General features: G+C 45.2%; 14 non-coding genes across 14 annotated transcripts; all 14 read right to left on the bottom strand.

Moving 5' to 3' along the window:
• Positions 1–748: 748 nt before the first annotated feature.
• LOC141238305 (U2 spliceosomal RNA) lies at positions 749–939 on the bottom strand. The gene has a single exon (XR_012303795.1). It is a non-coding gene; the product is annotated as a U2 spliceosomal RNA (small nuclear RNA).
• Positions 940–2,056: 1,117 nt separating this feature from the next.
• LOC141238306 (U2 spliceosomal RNA) lies at positions 2,057–2,247 on the bottom strand. Its single transcript, XR_012303796.1, has one exon. It is a non-coding gene; the product is annotated as a U2 spliceosomal RNA (small nuclear RNA).
• A 1,121-nt stretch (positions 2,248–3,368) lies between these two features.
• Positions 3,369–3,559, bottom strand: LOC141238307 (U2 spliceosomal RNA). Its single transcript, XR_012303797.1, has one exon. It is a non-coding gene; the product is annotated as a U2 spliceosomal RNA (small nuclear RNA).
• Positions 3,560–4,673: 1,114 nt separating this feature from the next.
• Positions 4,674–4,864, bottom strand: LOC141238308 (U2 spliceosomal RNA). Its single transcript, XR_012303798.1, has one exon. It is a non-coding gene; the product is annotated as a U2 spliceosomal RNA (small nuclear RNA).
• Positions 4,865–5,984: 1,120 nt separating this feature from the next.
• LOC141238309 (U2 spliceosomal RNA) lies at positions 5,985–6,175 on the bottom strand. Its single transcript, XR_012303799.1, has one exon. It is a non-coding gene; the product is annotated as a U2 spliceosomal RNA (small nuclear RNA).
• A 1,115-nt stretch (positions 6,176–7,290) lies between these two features.
• LOC141238310 (U2 spliceosomal RNA) lies at positions 7,291–7,481 on the bottom strand. The gene has a single exon (XR_012303800.1). It is a non-coding gene; the product is annotated as a U2 spliceosomal RNA (small nuclear RNA).
• A 1,118-nt stretch (positions 7,482–8,599) lies between these two features.
• Positions 8,600–8,790, bottom strand: LOC141238311 (U2 spliceosomal RNA). The gene has a single exon (XR_012303801.1). It is a non-coding gene; the product is annotated as a U2 spliceosomal RNA (small nuclear RNA).
• Positions 8,791–9,905: 1,115 nt separating this feature from the next.
• On the bottom strand, positions 9,906–10,096 carry LOC141238312 (U2 spliceosomal RNA). Its single transcript, XR_012303802.1, has one exon. It is a non-coding gene; the product is annotated as a U2 spliceosomal RNA (small nuclear RNA).
• A 1,114-nt stretch (positions 10,097–11,210) lies between these two features.
• LOC141238411 (U2 spliceosomal RNA) lies at positions 11,211–11,401 on the bottom strand. The gene has a single exon (XR_012303898.1). It is a non-coding gene; the product is annotated as a U2 spliceosomal RNA (small nuclear RNA).
• Positions 11,402–12,521: 1,120 nt separating this feature from the next.
• Positions 12,522–12,712, bottom strand: LOC141238463 (U2 spliceosomal RNA). Its single transcript, XR_012303947.1, has one exon. It is a non-coding gene; the product is annotated as a U2 spliceosomal RNA (small nuclear RNA).
• A 1,117-nt stretch (positions 12,713–13,829) lies between these two features.
• Positions 13,830–14,020, bottom strand: LOC141238313 (U2 spliceosomal RNA). Its single transcript, XR_012303803.1, has one exon. It is a non-coding gene; the product is annotated as a U2 spliceosomal RNA (small nuclear RNA).
• A 1,120-nt stretch (positions 14,021–15,140) lies between these two features.
• On the bottom strand, positions 15,141–15,331 carry LOC141238314 (U2 spliceosomal RNA). Its single transcript, XR_012303804.1, has one exon. It is a non-coding gene; the product is annotated as a U2 spliceosomal RNA (small nuclear RNA).
• Positions 15,332–16,452: 1,121 nt separating this feature from the next.
• On the bottom strand, positions 16,453–16,643 carry LOC141238316 (U2 spliceosomal RNA). The gene has a single exon (XR_012303806.1). It is a non-coding gene; the product is annotated as a U2 spliceosomal RNA (small nuclear RNA).
• Positions 16,644–17,759: 1,116 nt separating this feature from the next.
• Positions 17,760–17,950, bottom strand: LOC141238105 (U2 spliceosomal RNA). Its single transcript, XR_012303600.1, has one exon. It is a non-coding gene; the product is annotated as a U2 spliceosomal RNA (small nuclear RNA).
• Positions 17,951–18,195: the final 245 nt, after the last annotated feature.

The raw sequence follows: 18,195 nt of genomic DNA on the forward strand, positions 1-18,195 counted from the left end.
GCTGCTGCTGTGCGCAGGTATATAAAGGCTCAGAGCCTATTATGACACGCGCAGCCAGCGTTCCATTGCCACATTCCGTCTACTGCAGGCGGGATACCTGGATGGCTGAATGTCACTGAGAAGCTCACAGAGACCGCCATAAGCAACAGTTTAAAAGAATGCCACAGACTAATCAACCAAACTTTTTGGGTTGGTTTCTCTTTTATAGTCTGCAGGCATTAAATGAAAGAAGTCAGTGTTCCAGCAGAGGGAGACAACGTTTCAGAAAAGGCATTGTAGCAAACCAAAAAAGAAATTTTAAGCGCAGAAGAGTAACCAGCTCACATACCTGTTAGCTCAGGTGAGTTTAAAAGGCTGCTGTTGATAACAAGGGCATTTGCTAAATAGATGGTGTGTGTGCAACAATATACTGAAAGGTCAATTATATTGTGCAGCTTATCTCACCACCTGTAGTTATTTAGGTGAAAGCTCCAAAATGCTTGCCTAATATGTCTATTTATCCAAAAGGAAGTATAGAGGGAGAGCTAGATAGATAGCATTGCATTAGATTACATGGCAATGCAATGCACAGTTGCTGAAGTTGAACCAAAATGAGCTTGTCATCTGGCTTCTGCAACTTTTAACATGAAAAATCCAATGAGGAGAAGAAAAGCAAAGACAAAGAGTCCATCCCAAAATCCGACAAACAAGCCAAATGAGCAAAAAGCATTGAATTCAATTCTTTCTGATTTTAGAAACTGCATTAAAGAAGGGGTGCACCGGTCCTGGAGATACTGCAATACCAGGTCAATGCGTGGAGTGGACAGAGCAAGCTCTTTTTCCATCTCCCTGTTCTAAAAATCCATTTAATATATGGTCCCCAGATAGGGGACGTATCAGATATTAAACTGATAAGAACAGATACTACACTTGATCTTAGCCAAAAGGCCGAGAAGCGATAACCAGAATTGGTTTCTGACTACGGTGCCACCCAAGGATTCTGAAAAGTCCATTTGTGGAGATGGCCACCTGGACTCCCGTTAAGAAGACATGCTGTCAACCTCTAGATCCCTCACATGCCTGCACTTTTCGGCTTGCTGCTGCTGCAATCCACGCGTTTTAGATCTGCATAACTCCACCTCTTTTAGCACAGTACCCTCAACCCCCGGCTGTTCCCACCCGCCTCAACACCGTTGGAAGGGAGGAGAACCAATTAAGGCGGGGGGGGGGGGTGAAACGAGCAGCTGTCTACCCTTAGCAGGAGGGTTGCTGATTAATTACCTCTCCTGCTGCTGCTGCTGCTGGCTGTCCAGCAGCAGACTGAAGGTGGCTGCTGCTGTGCGCAGGTATATAAAGGCTCAGAGCCTATTATGACACGCGCAGCCAGCGTTCCATTGCCACATTCCGTCTACTGCAGGCGGGATACCTGGATGGCTGAATGTCACTGAGAAGCTCACAGAGACCGCCATAAGCAACAGTTTAAAAGAATGCCACAGACTAATCAACCAAACTTTTTGGGTTGGTTTCTCTTTTATAGTCTGCAGGCATTAAATGAAAGAAGTCAGTGTTCCAGCAGAGGGAGACAACGTTTCAGAAAAGGCATTGTAGCAAACCAAAAAAGAAATTTTAAGCGCAGCAGAGTAACCAGCTCACATACCTGTTAGCTCAGGTGAGTTTAAAAGGCTGCTGTTGATAACAAGGGCATTTGCTAAATAGATGGTGTGTGTGCAACAATATACTGAAAGGTCAATTATATTGTGCAGCTTATCTCACCACCTGTAGTTATTTAGGTGAAAGCTCCAAAATGCTTGCCTAATATGTCTGTTTATCCAAAAGGAAGTATAGAGGGAGAGCTAGATAGATAGCATTGCATTACATTACATGGCAATGCAATGCACAGTTGCTGAAGTTGAACCAAAATGAGCTTGTCATCTGGCTTCTGCAACTTTTAACATGAAAAATCCAATGAGGAGAAGAAAAGCAAAGCCAAAGAGTCCATCCCAAAATCCGACAAACAAGCCAAATGAACAAAAAGCATTGAATTCAATTCTTTCTGATTTTAGAAACTGCATTAAAGAAGGGGTGCACCGGTCCTGGAGATACTGCAATACCAGGTCAATGCGTGGAGTGGACAGAGCAAGCTCTTTTTCCATCTCCCTGTTCTAAAAATCCATTTAATATATGGTCCCCAGATAGGGGACGTATCAGATATTAAACTGATAAGAACAGATACTACACTTGATCTTAGCCAAAAGGCCGAGAAGCGATAACCAGAATTGGTTTCCGACTACGGTGCCACCCAAGGATTCTGAAAAGTCCATTTGTGGAGATGGCCACCTGGACTCCCGTTAAGAAGACATGCTGTCAACCTCTAGATCCCTCACATGCCTGCACTTTTCGGCTTGCTGCTGCTGCAATCCACGCGTTTTAGATCTGCATAACTCCACCTCTTTTAGCACAGTACCCTCAACCCCCGGCTGTTCCCACCCGCCTCAACACCGTTGGAAGGGAGGAGAACCAATTAAGGCGGGGGGGGGGGGGTGGAACGAGCAGCTGTCTACCCTTAGCAGGAGGGTTGCTGATTAATTACCTCTCCTGCTGCTGCTGCTGCTGCTGGCTGTCCAGCAGCAGACTGAAGGTGGCTGCTGCTGTGCGCAGGTATATAAAGGCTCAGAGCCTATTATGACACGCGCAGCCAGCGTTCCATTGCCACATTCCGTCTACTGCAGGCGGGATACCTGGATGGCTGAATGTCACTGAGAAGCTCACAGAGACCGCCATAAGCAACAGTTTAAAAGAATGCCACAGACTAATCAACCAAACTTTTTGGGTTGGTTTCTCTTTTATAGTCTGCAGGCATTAAATGAAAGAAGTCAGTGTTCCAGCAGAGGGAGACAACGTTTCAGAAAAGGCATTGTAGCAAACCAAAAAAGAAATTTTAAGCGCAGCAGAGTAACCAGCTCACATACCTGTTAGCTCAGGTGAGTTTAAAAGGCTGCTGTTGATAACAAGGGCATTTGCTAAATAGATGGTGTGTGTGCAACAATATACTGAAAGGTCAATTATATTGTGCAGCTTATCTCACCACCTGTAGTTATTTAGGTGAAAGCTCCAAAATGCTTGCCTAATATGTCTGTTTATCCAAAAGGAAGTATAGAGGGAGAGCTAGATAGATAGCATTGCATTACATTACATGGCAATGCAATGCACAGTTGCTGAAGTTGAACCAAAATGAGCTTGTCATCTGGCTTCTGCAACTTTTAACATGAAAAATCCAATGAGGAGAAGAAAAGCAAAGCCAAAGAGTCCATCCCAAAATCCGACAAACAAGCCAAATGAACAAAAAGCATTGAATTCAATTCTTTCTGATTTTAGAAACTGCATTAAAGAAGGGGTGCACCGGTCCTGGAGATACTGCAATACCAGGTCAATGCGTGGAGTGGACAGAGCAAGCTCTTTTTCCATCTCCCTGTTCTAAAAATCCATTTAATATATGGTCCCCAGATAGGGGACGTATCAGATATTAAACTGATAAGAACAGATACTACACTTGATCTTAGCCAAAAGGCCGAGAAGCGATAACCAGAATTGGTTTCCGACTACGGTGCCACCCAAGGATTCTGAAAAGTCCATTTGTGGAGATGGCCACCTGGACTCCCGTTAAGAAGACATGCTGTCAACCTCTAGATCCCTCACATGCCTGCACTTTTCGGCTTGCTGCTGCTGCAATCCACGCGTTTTAGATCTGCATAACTCCACCTCTTTTAGCACAGTACCCTCAACCCCCGGCTGTTCCCACCCGCCTCAACACCGTTGGAAGGGAGGAGAACCAATTAAGGCGGGGGGGGGTGGAACGAGCAGCTGTCTACCCTTAGCAGGAGGGTTGCTGATTAATTACCTCTCCTGATGCTGCTGCTGCTGGCTGTCCAGCAGCAGACTGAAGGTGGCTGCTGCTGTGCGCAGGTATATAAAGGCTCAGAGCCTATTACGACACGCGCAGCCAGCGTTCCATTGCCACATTCCGTCTACTGCAGGCGGGATACCTGGATGGCTGAATGTCACTGAGAAGCTCACAGAGACCGCCATAAGCAACAGTTTAAAAGAATGCCACAGACTAATCAACCAAACTTTTTGGGTTGGTTTCTCTTTTATAGTCTGCAGGCATTAAATGAAAGAAGTCAGTGTTCCAGCAGAGGGAGACAACGTTTCAGAAAAGGCATTGTAGCAAACCAAAAAAGAAATTTTAAGCGCAGCAGAGTAACCAGCTCACATACCTGTTAGCTCAGGTGAGTTTAAAAGGCTGCTGTTGATAACAAGGGCATTTGCTAAATAGATGGTGTGTGTGCAACAATATACTGAAAGGTCAATTATATTGTGCAGCTTATCTCACCACCTGTAGTTATTTAGGTCAAAGCTCCAAAATGCTTGCCTAATATGTCTGTTTATCCAAAAGGAAGTATAGAGGGAGAGCTAGATAGATAGCATTGCATTACATTACATGGCAATGCAATGCACAGTTGCTGAAGTTGAACCAAAATGAGCTTGTCATCTGGCTTCTGCAACTTTTAACATGAAAAATCCAATGAGGAGAAGAAAAGCAAAGCCAAAGAGTCCATCCCAAAATCCGACAAACAAGCCAAATGAACAAAAAGCATTGAATTCAATTCTTTCTGATTTTAGAAACTGCATTAAAGAAGGGGTGCACCGGTCCTGGAGATACTGCAATACCAGGTCAATGCGTGGAGTGGACAGAGCAAGCTCTTTTTCCATCTCCCTGTTCTAAAAATCCATTTAATATATGGTCCCCAGATAGGGGACGTATCAGATATTAAACTGATAAGAACAGATACTACACTTGATCTTAGCCAAAAGGCCGAGAAGCGATAACCAGAATTGGTTTCCGACTACGGTGCCACCCAAGGATTCTGAAAAGTCCATTTGTGGAGATGGCCACCTGGACTCCCGTTAAGAAGACATGCTGTTAACCTCTAGATCCCTCACATGCCTGCACTTTTCGGCTTGCTGCTGCTGCAATCCACGCGTTTTAGATCTGCATAACTCCACCTCTTTTAGCACAGTACCCTCAACCCCCGGCTGTTCCCACCCGCCTCAACACCGTTGGAAGGGAGGAGAACCAATTAAGGCGGGGGGGGGGGGTGGAACGAGCAGCTGTCTACCCTTAGCAGGAGGGTTGCTGATTAATTACCTCTCCTGCTGCTGCTGCTGCTGCTGGCTGTCCAGCAGCAGACTGAAGGTGGCTGCTGCTGTGCGCAGGTATATAAAGGCTCAGAGCCTATTATGACACGCGCAGCCAGCGTTCCATTGCCACATTCCGTCTACTGCAGGCGGGATACCTGGATGGCTGAATGTCACTGAGAAGCTCACAGAGACCGCCATAAGCAACAGTTTAAAAGAATGCCACAGACTAATCAACCAAACTTTTTGGGTTGGTTTCTCTTTTATAGTCTGCAGGCATTAAATGAAAGAAGTCAGTGTTACAGCAGAGGGAGACAACGTTTCAGAAAAGGCATTGTAGCAAACCAAAAAAGAAATTTTAAGAGCAGCAGAGTAACCAGCTCACATACCTGTTAGCTCAGGTGAGTTTAAAAGGCTGCTGTTGATAACAAGGGCATTTGCTAAATAGATGGTGTGTGTGCAACAATATACTGAAAGGTCAATTATATTGTGCAGCTTATCTCACCACCTGTAGTTATTTAGGTGAAAGCTCCAAAATGCTTGCCTAATATGTCTGTTTATCCAAAAGGAAGTATAGAGGGAGAGCTAGATAGATAGCATTGCATTACATTACATGGCAATGCAATGCACAGTTGCTGAAGTTGAACCAAAATGAGCTTGTCATCTGGCTTCTGCAACTTTTAACATGAAAAATCCAATGAGGAGAAGAAAAGCAAAGCCAAAGAGTCCATCCCAAAATCCGACAAACAAGCCAAATGAACAAAAAGCATTGAATTCAATTCTTTCTGATTTTAGAAACTGCATTAAAGAAGGGGTGCACCGGTCCTGGAGATACTGCAATACCAGGTCAATGCGTGGAGTGGACAGAGCAAGCTCTTTTTCCATCTCCCTGTTCTAAAAATCCATTTAATATATGGTCCCCAGATAGGGGACGTATCAGATATTAAACTGATAAGAACAGATACTACACTTGATCTTAGCCAAAAGGCCGAGAAGCGATAACCAGAATTGGTTTCCGACTACGGTGCCACCCAAGGATTCTGAAAAGTCCATTTGTGGAGATGGCCACCTGGACTCCCGTTAAGAAGACATGCTGTCAACCTCTAGATCCCTCACATGCCTGCACTTTTCGGCTTGCTGCTGCTGCAATCCACGCGTTTTAGATCTGCATAACTCCACCTCTTTTAGCACAGTACCCTCAACCCCCGGCTGTTCCCACCCGCCTCAACACCGTTGGAAGGGAGGAGAACCAATTAAGGCGGGGGGGGGGTGGAACGAGCAGCTGTCTACCCTTAGCAGGAGGGTTGCTGATTAATTACCTCTCCTGCTGCTGCTGCTGCTGGCTGTCCAGCAGCAGACTGAAGGTGGCTGCTGCTGTGCGCAGGTATATAAAGGCTCAGAGCCTATTATGACACGCGCAGCCAGCGTTCCATTGCCACATTCCGTCTACTGCAGGCGGGATACCTGGATGGCTGAATGTCACTGAGAAGCTCACAGAGACCGCCATAAGCAACAGTTTAAAAGAATGCCACAGGCTAATCAACCAAACTTTTTGGGTTGGTTTCTCTTTTATAGTCTGCAGGCATTAAATGAAAGAAGTCAGTGTTCCAGCAGAGGGAGACAACGTTTCAGAAAAGGCATTGTAGCAAACCAAAAAAGAAATTTTAAGCGCAGCAGAGTAACCAGCTCACATACCTGTTAGCTCAGGTGAGTTTAAAAGGCTGCTGTTGATAACAAGGGCATTTGCTAAATAGATGGTGTGTGTGCAACAATATACTGAAAGGTCAATTATATTGTGCAGCTTATCTCACCACCTGTAGTTATTTAGGTGAAAGCTCCAAAATGCTTGCCTAATATGTCTGTTTATCCAAAAGGAAGTATAGAGGGAGAGCTAGATAGATAGCATTGCATTACATTACATGGCAATGCAATGCACAGTTGCTGAAGTTGAACCAAAATGAGCTTGTCATCTGGCTTCTGCAACTTTTAACATGAAAAATCCAATGAGGAGAAGAAAAGCAAAGCCAAAGAGTCCATCCCAAAATCCGACAAACAAGCCAAATGAACAAAAAGCATTGAATTCAATTCTTTCTGATTTTAGAAACTGCATTAAAGAAGGGGTGCACCGGTCCTGGAGATACTGCAATACCAGGTCAATGCGTGGAGTGGACAGAGCAAGCTCTTTTTCCATCTCCCTGTTCTAAAAATCCATTTAATATATGGTCCCCAGATAGGGGACGTATCAGATATTAAACTGATAAGAACAGATACTACACTTGATCTTAGCCAAAAGGCCGAGAAGCGATAACCAGAATTGGTTTCCGACTACGGTGCCACCCAAGGATTCTGAAAAGTCCATTTGTGGAGATGGCCACCTGGACTCCCGTTAAGAAGACATGCTGTCAACCTCTAGATCCCTCACATGCCTGCACTTTTCGGCTTGCTGCTGCTGCAATCCACGCGTTTTAGATCTGCATAACTCCACCTCTTTTAGCACAGTACCCTCAACCCCCGGCTGTTCCCACCCGCCTCAACACCTTTGGCAGGGAGGAGAAGAAATTAAGGCGGGGGGGGGGTGGTGGAACGAGCAGCTGTCTACCCTTAGCAGGAGGGTTGCTGATTAATTACCTCTCCTGCTGCTGCTGCTGCTGGCTGTCCAGCAGCAGACTGAAGGTGGCTGCTGCTGTGCGCAGGTATATAAAGGCTCAGAGCCTATTATGACACGCGCAGCCAGCGTTCCATTGCCACATTCCGTCTACTGCAGGCGGGATACCTGGATGGCTGAATGTCACTGAGAAGCTCACAGAGACCGCCATAAGCAACAGTTTAAAAGAATGCCACAGACTAATCAACCAAACTTTTTGGGTTGGTTTCTCTTTTATAGTCTGCAGGCATTAAATGAAAGAAGTCAGTGTTCCAGCAGAGGGAGACAACGTTTCAGAAAAGGCATTGTAGCAAACCAAAAAAGAAATTTTAAGCGCAGCAGAGTAACCAGCTCACATACCTGTTAGCTCAGGTGAGTTTAAAAGGCTGCTGTTGATAACAAGGGCATTTGCTAAATAGATGGTGTGTGTGCAACAATATACTGAAAGGTCAATTATATTGTGCAGCTTATCTCACCACCTGTAGTTATTTAGGTGAAAGCTCCAAAATGCTTGCCTAATATGTCTGTTTATCCAAAAGGAAGTATAGAGGGAGAGCTAGATAGATAGCATTGCGTTACATTACATGGCAATGCAATGCACAGTTGCTGAAGTTGAACCAAAATGAGCTTGTCATCTGACTTCTGCAACTTTTAACATGAAAAATCCAATGAGGAGAAGAAAAGCAAAGCCAAAGAGTCCATCCCAAAATCCGACAAACAAGCCAAATGAACAAAAAGCATTGAATTCAATTCTTTCTGATTTTAGAAACTGCATTAAAGAAGGGGTGCACCGGTCCTGGAGATACTGCAATACCAGGTCAATGCGTGGAGTGGACAGAGCAAGCTCTTTTTCCATCTCCCTGTTCTAAAAATCCATTTAATATATGGTCCCCAGATAGGGGACGTATCAGATATTAAACTGATAAGAACAGATACTACACTTGATCTTAGCCAAAAGGCCGAGAAGCGATAACCAGAATTGGTTTCCGACTACGGTGCCACCCAAGGATTCTGAAAAATCCATTTGTGGAGATGGCCACCTGGACTCCCGTTAAGAAGACATGCTGTCAACCTCTAGATCCCTCACATGCCTGCACTTTTCGGCTTGCTGCTGCTGCAATCCACGCGTTTTAGATCTGCATAACTCCACCTCTTTTTGCACAGTACCCTCAACCCCCGGCTGTTCCCACCCGCCTCAACACCGTTGGAAGGGAGGAGAACCAATTAAGGCGGGGGGGGGGTGGAACGAGCAGCTGTCTACCCTTAGCAGGAGGGTTGCTGATTAATTACCTCTCCTGCTGCTGCTGCTGCTGGCTGTCCAGCAGCAGACTGAAGGTGGCTGCTGCTGTGCGCAGGTATATAAAGGCTCAGAGCCTATTATGACACGCGCAGCCAGCGTTCCATTGCCACATTCCGTCTACTGCAGGCGGGATACCTGGATGGCTGAATGTCACTGAGAAGCTCACAGAGACCGCCATAAGCAACAGTTTAAAAGAATGCCACAGGCTAATCAACCAAACTTTTTGGGTTGGTTTCTCTTTTATAGTCTGCAGGCATTAAATGAAAGAAGTCAGTGTTCCAGCAGAGGGAGACAACGTTTCAGAAAAGGCATTGTAGCAAACCAAAAAAGAAATTTTAAGCGCAGCAGAGTAACCAGCTCACATACCTGTTAGCTCAGGTGAGTTTAAAAGGCTGCTGTTGATAACAAGGGCATTTGCTAAATAGATGGTGTGTGTGCAACAATATACTGAAAGGTCAATTATATTGTGCAGCTTATCTCACCACCTGTAGTTATTTAGGTGAAAGCTCCAAAATGCTTGCCTAATATGTCTGTTTATCCAAAAGGAAGTATAGAGGGAGAGCTAGATAGATAGCATTGCGTTACATTACATGGCAATGCAATGCACAGTTGCTGAAGTTGAACCAAAATGAGCTTGTCATCTGACTTCTGCAACTTTTAACATGAAAAATCCAATGAGGAGAAGAAAAGCAAAGCCAAAGAGTCCATCCCAAAATCCGACAAACAAGCCAAATGAACAAAAACCATTGAATTCAATTCTTTCTGATTTTAGAAACTGCATTAAAGAAGGGGTGCACCGGTCCTGGAGATACTGCAATACCAGGTCAATGCGTGGAGTGGACAGAGCAAGCTCTTTTTCCATCTCCCTGTTCTAAAAATCCATTTAATATATGGTCCCCAGATAGGGGACGTATCAGATATTAAACTGATAAGAACAGATACTACACTTGATCTTAGCCAAAAGGCCGAGAAGCGATAACCAGAATTGGTTTCCGACTACGGTGCCACCCAAGGATTCTGAAAAGTCCATTTGTGGAGATGGCCACCTGGACTCCCGTTAAGAAGACATGCTGTCAACCTCTAGATCCCTCACATGCCTGCACTTTTCGGCTTGCTGCTGCTGCAATCCACGCGTTTTAGATCTGCATAACTCCACCTCTTTTAGCACAGTACCCTCAACCCCCGGCTGTTCCCACCCGCCTCAACACCGTTGGAAGGGAGGAGAACCAATTAAGGCGGGGGGGGGTGGAACGAGCAGCTGTCTACCCTTAGCAGGAGGGTTGCTGATTAATTACCTCTCCTGCTGCTGCTGCTGCTGGCTGTCCAGCAGCAGACTGAAGGTGGCTGCTGCTGTGCGCAGGTATATAAAGGCTCAGAGCCTATTATGACACGCGCAGCCAGCGTTCCATTGCCACATTCCGTCTACTGCAGGCGGGATACCTGGATGGCTGAATGTCACTGAGAAGCTCACAGAGACCGCCATAAGCAACAGTTTAAAAGAATGCCACAGACTAATCAACCAAACTTTTTGGGTTGGTTTCTCTTTTATAGTCTGCAGGCATTAAATGAAAGAAGTCAGTGTTCCAGCAGAGGGAGACAACGTTTCAGAAAAGGCATTGTAGCAAACCAAAAAAGAAATTTTAAGCGCAGCAGAGTAACCAGCTCACATACCTGTTAGCTCAGGTGAGTTTAAAAGGCTGCTGTTGATAACAAGGGCATTTGCTAAATAGATGGTGTGTGTGCAACAATATACTGAAAGGTCAATTATATTGTGCAGCTTATCTCACCACCTGTAGTTATTTAGGTGAAAGCTCCAAAATGCTTGCCTAATATGTCTGTTTATCCAAAAGGAAGTATAGAGGGAGAGCTAGATAGATAGCATTGCATTACATTACATGGCAATGCAATGCACAGTTGCTGAAGTTGAACCAAAATGAGCTTGTCATCTGGCTTCTGCAACTTTTAACATGAAAAATCCAATGAAGAGAAGAAAAGCAAAGCCAAAGAGTCCATCCCAAAATCCGACAAACAAGCCAAATGAACAAAAAGCATTGAATTCAATTCTTTCTGATTTTAGAAACTGCATTAAAGAAGGGGTGCACCAGTCCTGGAGATACTGCAATACCAGGTCAATGCGTGGAGTGGACAGAGCAAGCTCTTTTTCCATCTCCCTGTTCTAAAAATCCATTTAATATATGGTCCCCAGATAGGGGACGTATCAGATATTAAACTGATAAGAACAGATACTACACTTGATCTTAGCCAAAAGGCCGAGAAGCGATAACCAGAATTGGTTTCCGACTACGGTGCCACCCAAGGATTCTGAAAAGTCCATTTGTGGAGATGGCCACCTGGACTCCCGTTAAGAAGACATGCTGTCAACCTCTAGATCCCTCACATGCCTGCACTTTTCGGCTTGCTGCTGCTGCAATCCACGCATTTTAGATCTGCATAACTCCACCTCTTTTAGCACAGTACCCTCAACCCCCGGCTGTTCCCACCCGCCTCAACACCGTTGGAAGGGAGGAGAACCAATTAAGGCGGGGGGGGGGGGTGGAACGAGCAGCTGTCTACCCTTAGCAGGAGGGTTGCTGATTAATTACCTCTCCTGCTGCTGCTGCTGCTGCTGGCTGTCCAGCAGCAGACTGAAGGTGGCTGCTGCTGTGCGCAGGTATATAAAGGCTCAGAGCCTATTATGACACGCGCAGCCAGCGTTCCATTGCCACATTCCGTCTACTGCAGGCGGGATACCTGGATGGCTGAATGTCACTGAGAAGCTCACAGAGACCGCCATAAGCAACAGTTTAAAAGAATGCCACAGACTAATCAACCAAACTTTTTGGGTTGGTTTCTCTTTTATAGTCTGCAGGCATTAAATGAAAGAAGTCAGTGTTCCAGCAGAGGGAGACAACGTTTCAGAAAAGGCATTGTAGCAAACCAAAAAAGAAATTTTAAGCGCAGCAGAGTAACCAGCTCACATACCTGTTAGCTCAGGTGAGTTTAAAAGGCTGCTGTTGATAACAAGGGCATTTGCTAAATAGATGGTGTGTGTGCAACAATATACTGAAAGGTCAATTATATTGTGCAGCTTATCTCACCACCTGTAGTTATTTAGGTGAAAGCTCCAAAATGCTTGCATAATATGTCTGTTTATCCAAAAGGAAGTATAGAGGGAGAGCTAGATAGATAGCATTGCATTACATTACATGGCAATGCAATGCACAGTTGCTGAAGTTGAACCAAAATGAGCTTGTCATCTGGCTTCTGCAACTTTTAACATGAAAAATCCAATGAGGAGAAGAAAAGCAAAGCCAAAGAGTCCATCCCAAAATCCGACAAACAAGCCAAATGAACAAAAAGCATTGAATTCAATTCTTTCTGATTTTAGAAACTGCATTAAAGAAGGGGTGCACCGGTCCTGGAGATACTGCAATACCAGGTCAATGCGTGGAGTGGACAGAGCAAGCTCTTTTTCCATCTCCCTGTTCTAAAAATCCATTTAATATATGGTACCCAGATAGGGGACGTATCAGATATTAAACTGATAAGAACAGATACTACACTTGATCTTAGCCAAAAGGCCGAGAAGCGATAACCAGAATTGGTTTCTGACTACGGTGCCACCCAAGGATTCTGAAAAGTCCATTTGTGGAGATGGCCACCTGGACTCCCGTTAAGAAGACATGCTGTCAACCTCTAAATCCCTCACATGCCTGCACTTTTCGGCTTGCTGCTGCTGCAATCCACGCGTTTTAGATCTGCATAACTCCACCTCTTTTAGCACAGTACCCTCAACCCCCGGCTGTTCCCACCCGCCTCAACACCGTTGGAAGGGAGGAGAACCAATTAAGGCGGGGGGGGGGGGTGGAACGAGCAGCTGTCTACCCTTAGCAGGAGGGTTGCTGATTAATTACCTCTCCTGCTGCTGCTGCTGCTGGCTGTCCAGCAGCAGACTGAAGGTGTCTGCTGCTGTGCGCAGGTATATAAAGGCTCAGAGCCTATTATGACACGCGCAGCCAGCGTTCCATTGCCACATTCCGTCTACTGCAGGCGGGATACCTGGATGGCTGAATGTCACTGAGAAGCTCACAGAGACCGCCATAAGCAACAGTTTAAAAGAATGCCACAGACTAATCAACCAAACTTTTTGGGTTGGTTTCTCTTTTATAGTCTGCAGGCATTAAATGAAAGAAGTCAGTGTTCCAGCAGAGGGAGACAACGTTTCAGAAAAGGCATTGTAGCAAACCAAAAAATAAATTTTAAGCGCAGCAGAGTAACCAGCTCACATACCTGTTAGCTCAGGTGAGTTTAAAAGGCTGCTGTTGATAACAAGGGCATTTGCTAAATAGATGGTGTGTGTGCAACAATATACTGAAAGGTCAATTATATTGTGCAGCTTATCTCACCACCTGTAGTTATTTAGGTGAAAGCTCCAAAATGCTTGCCTAATATGTCTGTTTATCCAAAAGGAAGTATAGAGGGAGAGCTAGATAGATAGCATTGCATTACATTACATGGCAATGCAATGCACAGTTGCTGAAGTTGAACCAAAATGAGCTTGTCATCTGGCTTCTGCAACTTTTAACATGAAAAATCCAATGAGGAGAAGAAAAGCAAAGCCAAAGAGTCCATCCCAAAATCCGACAAACAAGCCAAATGAACAAAAAGCATTGAATTCAATTCTTTCTGATTTTAGAAACTGCATTAAAGAAGGGGTGCACCGGTCCTGGAGATACTGCAATACCAGGTCAATGCGTGGAGTGGACAGAGCAAGCTCTTTTTCCATCTCCCTGTTCTAAAAATCCATTTAATATATGGTCCCCAGATAGGGGACGTATCAGATATTAAACTGATAAGAACAGATACTACACTTGATCTTAGCCAAAAGGCCGAGAAGCGATAACCAGAATTGGTTTCCGACTACGGTGCCACCCAAGGATTCTGAAAAGTCCATTTGTGGAGATGGCCACCTGGACTCCCGTTAAGAAGACATGCTGTCAACCTCTAGATCCCTCACATGCCTGCACTTCTCGGCTTGCTGCTGCTGCAATCCACGCGTTTTAGATCTGCATAACTCCACCTCTTTTAGCACAGTACCCTCAACCCCCGGCTGTTCCCACCCGCCTCAACACCGATGGAAGGGAGGAGAACCAATTAAGGCGGGGGGGGGGGGTGGAACGAGCAGCTGTCTACCCTTAGCAGGAGGGTTGCTGATTAATTACCTCTCCTGCTGCTGCTGCTGCTGCTGGCTGTCCAGCAGCAGACTGAAGGTGGCTGCTGCTGTGCGCAGGTATATAAAGGCTCAGAGCCTATTATGACACGCGCAGCCAGCGTTCCATTGCCACATTCCGTCTACTGCAGGCGGGATACCTGGATGGCTGAATGTCACTGAGAAGCTCACAGAGACCGCCATAAGCAACAGTTTAAAAGAATGCCACAGACTAATCAACCAAACTTTTTGGGTTGGTTTCTCTTTTATAGTCTGCAGGCATTAAATGAAAGAAGTCAGTGTTCCAGCAGAGGGAGACAACGTTTCAGAAAAGGCATTGTAGCAAACCAAAAAAGAAATTTTAAGCGCAGCAGAGTAACCAGCTCACATACCTGTTAGCTCAGGTGAGTTTAAAAGGCTGCTGTTGATAACAAGGGCATTTGCTAAATAGATGGTGTGTGTGCAACAATATACTGAAAGGTCAATTATATTGTGCAGCTTATCTCACCACCTGTAGTTATTTAGGTGAAAGCTCCAAAATGCTTGCCTAATATGTCTGTTTATCCAAAAGGAAGTATAGAGGGAGAGCTAGATAGATAGCATTGCATTACATTACATGGCAATGCAATGCACAGTTGCTGAAGTTGAACCAAAATGAGCTTGTCATCTGGCTTCTGCAACTTTTAACATGAAAAATCCAATGAGGAGAAGAAAAGCAAAGCCAAAGAGTCCATCCCAAAATCCGACAAACAAGCCAAATGAACAAAAAGCATTGAATTCAATTCTTTCTGATTTTAGAAACTGCATTAAAGAAGGGGTGCACCGGTCCTGGAGATACTGCAATACCAGGTCAATGCGTGGAGTGGACAGAGCAAGCTCTTTTTCCATCTCCCTGTTCTAAAAATCCATTTAATATATGGTCCCCAGATAGGGGACGTATCAGATATTAAACTGATAAGAACAGATACTACACTTGATCTTAGCCAAAAGGCCGAGAAGCGATAACCAGAATTGGTTTCCGACTACGGTGCCACCCAAGGATTCTGAAAAGTCCATTTGTGGAGATGGCCACCTGGACTCCCGTTAAGAAGACATGCTGTCAACCTCTAGATCCCTCACATGCCTGCACTTTTCGGCTTGCTGCTGCTGCAATCCACGCGTTTTAGATCTGCATAACTCCACCTCTTTTAGCACAGTACCCTCAACCCCCGGCTGTTCCCACCCGCCTCAACACCGTTGGAATTGAGGAGAACCAATTAAGGCGGGGGGGGGGGGGTGGAACGAGCAGCTGTCTACCCTTAGCAGGAGGGTTGCTGATTAATTACCTCTCCTGCTGCTGCTGCTGCTGCTGGCTGTCCAGCAGCAGACTGAAGGTGGCTGCTGCTGTGCGCAGGTATATAAAGGCTCAGAGCCTATTATGACACGCGCAGCCAGCGTTCCATTGCCACATTCCGTCTACTGCAGGCGGGATACCTGGATGGCTGAATGTCACTGAGAAGCTCACAGAGACCGCCATAAGCAACAGTTTAAAAGAATGCCACAGACTAATCAACCAAACTTTTTGGGTTGGTTTCTCTTTTATAGTCTGCAGGCATTAAATGAAAGAAGTCAGTGTTCCAGCAGAGGGAGACAACGTTTCAGAAAAGGCATTGTAGCAAACCAAAAAAGAAATTGTAAGCGCAGCAGAGTAACCAGCTCACATACCTGTTAGCTCAGGTGAGTTTAAAAGGCTGCTGTTGATAACAAGGGCATTTGCTAAATAGATGGTGTGTGTGCAACAATATACTGAAAGGTCAATTATATTGTGCAGCTTATCTCACCACCTGTAGTTATTTAGGTGAAAGCTCCAAAATGCTTGCCTAATATGTCTGTTTATCCAAAAGGAAGTATAGAGGGAGAGCTAGATAGATAGCATTGCATTACATTACATGGCAATGCAATGCACAGTTGCTGAAGTTGAACCAAAATGAGCTTGTCATCTGGCTTCTGCAACTTTTAACATGAAAAATCCAATGAGGAGAAGAAAAGCAAAGCCAAAGAGTCCATCCCAAAATCCGACAAACAAGCCAAATGAACAAAAAGCATTGAATTCAATTCTTTCTGATTTTAGAAACTGCATTAAAGAAGGGGTGCACCGGTCCTGGAGATACTGCAATACCAGGTCAATGCGTGGAGTGGACAGAGCAAGCTCTTTTTCCATCTCCCTGTTCTAAAAATCCATTTAATATATGGTCCCCAGATAGGGGACGTATCAGATATTAAACTGATAAGAACAGATACTACACTTGATCTTAGCCAAAAGGCCGAGAAGCGATAACCAGAATTGGTTTCCGACTACGGTGCCACCCAAGGATTCTGAAAAGTCCATTTGTGGAGATGGCCACCTGGACTCCCGTTAAGAAGACATGCTGTTAACCTCTAGATCCCTCACATGCCTGCACTTTTCGGCTTGCTGCTGCTGCAATCCACGCGTTTTAGATCTGCATAACTCCACCTCTTTTAGCACAGTACCCTCAACCCCCGGCTGTTCCCACCCGCCTCAACACCGTTGGAAGGGAGGAGAACCAATTAAGGCGGGGGGGGGGGTGGAACGAGCAGCTGTCTACCCTTAGCAGGAGGGTTGCTGATTAATTACCTCTCCTGCTGCTGCTGCTGCTGGCTGTCCAGCAGCAGACTGAAGGTGGCTGCTGCTGTGCGCAGGTATATAAAGGCTCAGAGCCTATTATGACACGCGCAGCCAGCGTTCCATTGCCACATTCCGTCTACTGCAGGCGGGATACCTGGATGGCTGAATGTCACTGAGAAGCTCACAGAGACCGCCATAAGCAACAGTTTAAAAGAATGCCACAGACTAATCAACCAAACTTTTTGGGTTGGTTTCTCTTTTATAGTCTGCAGGCATTAAATGAAAGAAGTCAGTGTTCCAGCAGAGGGAGACAACGTTTCAGAAAAGGCATTGTAGCAAACCAAAAAAGAAATTGAAAGCGCAGCAGAGTAACCAGCTCACATACCTGTTAGCTCAGGTGAGTTTAAAAGGCTGCTGTTGATAACAAGGGCATTTGCTAAATAGATGGTGTGTGTGCAACAATATACTGAAAGGTCAATTATATTGTGCAGCTTATCTCACCACCTGTAGTTATTTAGGTGAAAGCTCCAAAATGCTTGCCTAATATGTCTGTTTATCCAAAAGGAAGTATAGAGGGAGAGCTAGATAGATAGCATTGCATTACATTACATGGCAATGCAATGCACAGTTGCTGAAGTTGAACCAAAATGAGCTTGTCATCTGGCTTCTGCAACTTTTAACATGAAAAATCCAATGAGGAGAAGAAAAGCAAAGCCAAAGAGTCCATCCCAAAATCCGACAAACAAGCCAAATGAACAAAAAGCATTGAATTCAATTCTTTCTGATTTTAGAAACTGCATTAAAGAAGGGGTGCACCGGTCCTGGAGATACTGCAATACCAGGTCAATGCGTGGAGTGGACAGAGCAAGCTCTTTTTCCATCTCCCTGTTCTAAAAATCCATTTAATATATTGTCCCCAGATAGGGGACGTATCAGATATTAAACTGATAAGAACAGATACTACACTTGATCTTAGCCAAAAGGCCGAGAAGCGATAACCAGAATTGGTTTCCGACTACGGTGCCACCCAAGGATTCTGAAAAGTCCATTTGTGGAGATGGCCACCTGGACTCCCGTTAAGAAGACATGCTGTCAACCTCTAGATCCCTCACATGCCTGCACTTTTCGGCTTGCTGCTGCTGCAATCCACGCGTTTTAGATCTGCATAACTCCACCTCTTTTAGCACAGTACCCTCAACCCCCGGCTGTTCCCACCCGCCTCAACACCGTTGGAATTGAGG

This window comes from Phyllobates terribilis, unplaced genomic scaffold (assembly GCF_046119375.1).
Source record: "Phyllobates terribilis strain yellow unplaced genomic scaffold, ASM4611937v1 Scaffold_737__1_contigs__length_740118, whole genome shotgun sequence".
Taxonomy (NCBI): Eukaryota; Metazoa; Chordata; class Amphibia; order Anura; family Dendrobatidae; genus Phyllobates; species Phyllobates terribilis.